Raw genomic sequence first — 3,978 nt, forward strand, 5'->3', positions numbered from 1 at the left:
CACTAAAAAATAATGCACTTCTGCTTTACCAAATTAACTCTGGAGGGGCAACTAGTCTATACAAAGATCATTGAAAGATGTCGGCCCTTTTGTCTCTTTAATTTTATTTTATCTCTTTAGTTCCATCTCATTGTGACATCCCACATCGCCCAGGGGGTGATCCTTAAATGTATATTCCCATCCTTACCTAGCACGAGGCCTTTTGGGAGCTCACTGGCTTCGGGTTCCGTAGGAACTCCGAAGTTAAGCGAGAAGGGGGCTAGAGCAATCCCATGATGGGTGACCCACTGGGAAGTTGCTCGTGAGTTCCCAAAAACAAAACCGTGAGGGAATGGTAAGCCCAAAGCGGACAATATTGTGCTAAGGTGGTGGAGCGGGCCCGGGAAGTGATCCGTCCCGGGCCGGCATGTGACATCGATGTATAAGTATTAAGTGGAAATACTAACCATGTTTGCATTCCAACAAAAAGAAAAATTATGTTTAACATTCTTTAATTAATTGTTATAATGCGCGTAAATTTAAGTTTAGTCAAGTTAGTTAGATAGTAGTGTATTTCACTGTCTGCATAAAGTTGGAATTCTTGTCCCCATGATTTAAATAATTTTAATATAATAATATCATTTGTAAAAAAAATAAAAAATAAAAAAAAAGCTGAGGAGACTCTCTTAAAAAATGAGACTCTCCATAAACTCTGTACACTTTATATTTTTGGCACAATGTTTCACAATTTTACCACGAGAGTAAACATTTAGTTGTGAGATGGCAAAAAAATCATAAAAAAGTATCCCACTTTTAAGAGAGTTCCCTCAGCATTTCTTAAAAAAACAAAAAACAAAAAAAACAAGAAGCAAAAAATTCATAAAAAAAATATCCCACTTTTAAGAAAGTTCCCTCAGCATTTAAAAAATAAATAAAAATAAAAAAGAAGAAAAAAGAAGTAAAAAATTCATAAAAAAAGTATCCCACTTTTAAGAAAGTTCCCACAGCATTTCTTAAAAAAATAAAAATAAATAAAATAAAAATAAATAAAAAAGAGAAGAAAGGCATGCAGTGGAATATACTGCTAGTTCAGATTTGGTGGTATTACAAAGGTTTCAAAGAATCCCAACCGGGCCAGTACTTTCTAATTAAGGGTAAAAAGATCATGACGTGCATATTAAATTCTAATTAGAAAATGAAAATTAATGTTTAATTACAAAAAGCTTCAAATATAAAATTGAAAGAATCTTGGACTTCACTGGTCGTGATCGCCTTTTGCTTTTTTTTTTTTTTTTTTTTTTTTTTTCTTTTCTTACTGGCCTGTAGCTTCTACGTACTTCGCCTCCATAGTGTGAATCATGATACCTTTCTTAAGTTCTTACAAGTGTGAAATATAGCCTAGTTTGATGCCAAATCCAAAATCCAAAACCCGGGTAATTCATACTTCATATATAGGTTGGTTCAGTTACAATTGCATACCAAAAAAAAGCATGATCATCGTATGTAAATAGTAAATACGTAATAAATACTATACTCACATAAAAATATACTTTAAATACATGCAAAAACCTCTCGAGAGAGCGGATGCAAACTAAATAAGAGCAAATTGTGATTATACACCTTGTCTAATTGCCATTAGCGTTGTAATACATACATCACTTCATGAAATCATAGGATTATGCATGAAAATTAAATATTCCGATCCAAAAGTGAGTTACTAATTGGCCCCTCCACCTTGACATTGATTAAGCAAGCATCTCACATAGGCTTTCAAACAAAAGTGAAAAGGGGACCTCGATCGATTTGATCATGCATATACCTATCGGACAAGGTAGTGGCATGTGTGGTAGGCAGTCTCACTTGCTATAATATTCTTGGCCCCTTTTGATTTCTCTAAGGAGAACTTCATTCACGCTTTATTCTCAAAACACATGCCTAGTATAGTAACATGATGCATTATTTTTAATCAATTATATGTTAGTGGTTGGTGGCCATTGAACGTTCACTGTCCTAAAAATATCCACCTAGCGCCACCTAAGCTTCATCTAAATGCTAGGCAGCTGGCCACCGTCCCGATTAATCACTAGGCGTTTGAAAATTAAGGACACCTATACTTGCATAGGCAACTGCCTAGACTGCCTAGGCACTTGACTATCCCGTCTAGACCCACCTAGACACGTGCCTAGATTGCGACTCTCACTTAGACAGAAAAAATATCTTTCATTTTGCATTTTATTTTTTTCAATAAATTGTAAAAGACTTCTTGAATACTTAGATGAACACACATTATATGCTTGTTCTCATATTTTTCACTATGTTTTAATACTTTGTAATCTATATGTCATTCTATTTTGTAACTCATGTATCCCAATAAAATTATGTACTTTATAAGTATAATCAGATACTTATTTATACGATATATAACAAATTTACTTAAATCCACCTAATTCGCCTAGACCCCTTCCTAGTCGCCCCGACTAGCGCTTAGTATCTTTTATAACCTTGCTAACGTTGCACATTAAGGATCCGCAGTGGTTGATTGATACCACAAAACGAAACCACATTCAGGCTAGCCCATCTTGTAATAAACTCTTGGTTCCGTCCTTGATTGATACATAAGAGTTACTGACATACCCCGACCCAGAAAGTCCACTTGGACCCTGAATCGAATTGTGCTGGCCGACACCTGGAAGGTGACGAAGCCATAAAATGTGATAGTGTATAAAAAGTGAATAAATTTGAATCTAAAAGTGTCTAAGTACCAGAGTGTGCTACAAGTGGGAGTGAACCCATTTCACACGCGATGTCAGAGCATAAGTAAGGTACAGTAGTGTGGGTAAGAATCATACCCTTAAAAGTAGCCACCAATACTAAGATTAGCTATATATCCTCGTCGATACGAACTCAGTAGTTAAAACCTGAAGGGGTATAAAACAGAAAGTGTGAGTAAGCAGTAAAACCAAGCTTCCCAAAACTAATACCTTTCTAACAGTAATAACCCCTCACTGTAATTCCCTTATCGTTTTCTATAGGACAGTACAACATATATACATATATCCAAACCATACTCAGAAATGACCAAAACCACGGTTTGCCATCAACTCCACCATACATTAATAAGTTGCCATCAACTCCACCATACATTAATAAGTAGGCCAAATGAACTTAATCAATACAAAGTGATATATCAGTCAGAGTCATCTAAGATGACATGTGCAACTTATCCATATCTCATCAATCATGGCTAGCATATAAGTTGGAGTCACCTATAGTGACCTGTACGACTTATCCATATCTCATCAATCATGGCTAGCATATAAGTCGGAGTCACCTATAGTGACCTGTACAACTTATCCATATCTCATCAATCATGGCTAGCCAATAGCTCAATAAGTATACCTGCACACGAGTCGGAACCACCTAAAGTGGTCTGTACGACAGGACTGGGTGTAAATAAATACGCTCAAGTGCTACGATCACGTGAAGACTGTGCGAATAATCGCGGGTCACCTACAAGTCGGAACCACCTAAAGTGGTTTGTACGACAGGACTGTGCACCTACCTTGAATCCAAGGTGAGCGTAAGGTGCGGGAGGTGAACATCACGTGAAGGATTGTGCCCTGGCCACGGGCGGGAGCACCAACACCGGGGTGCAGGTTTATGAGCTCTCAATGCATCTCAATATAACATGTGCAACTCATGGCAACCAGTACGACAGTATCGAAGTTGCCTAACACATAAATGTAGTCATGCTATAACGCAATCGATTCAACTAATACCATAAACTCACTTGAACTTACCTGGGTGTCCTGAGTTCACCTTTGCACTTAAAAGCATTCCCAATAAATATATGCAAGTAATATACATATTAATATACATATGGATATACCATGATGCAATCTAATACTCAACCATGTCGTAGCATTTTCAATTATAAACAATACGGTGTGAAGTGTACAATCAATAACGTCCTACTCCCAAACTACTTATTTTCAGGGA

The sequence above is a fragment of the Pyrus communis genome, chromosome 4, assembly GCF_963583255.1.
Source record: "Pyrus communis chromosome 4, drPyrComm1.1, whole genome shotgun sequence".
In the NCBI taxonomy this organism is placed as follows: Eukaryota; Viridiplantae; Streptophyta; class Magnoliopsida; order Rosales; family Rosaceae; genus Pyrus; species Pyrus communis.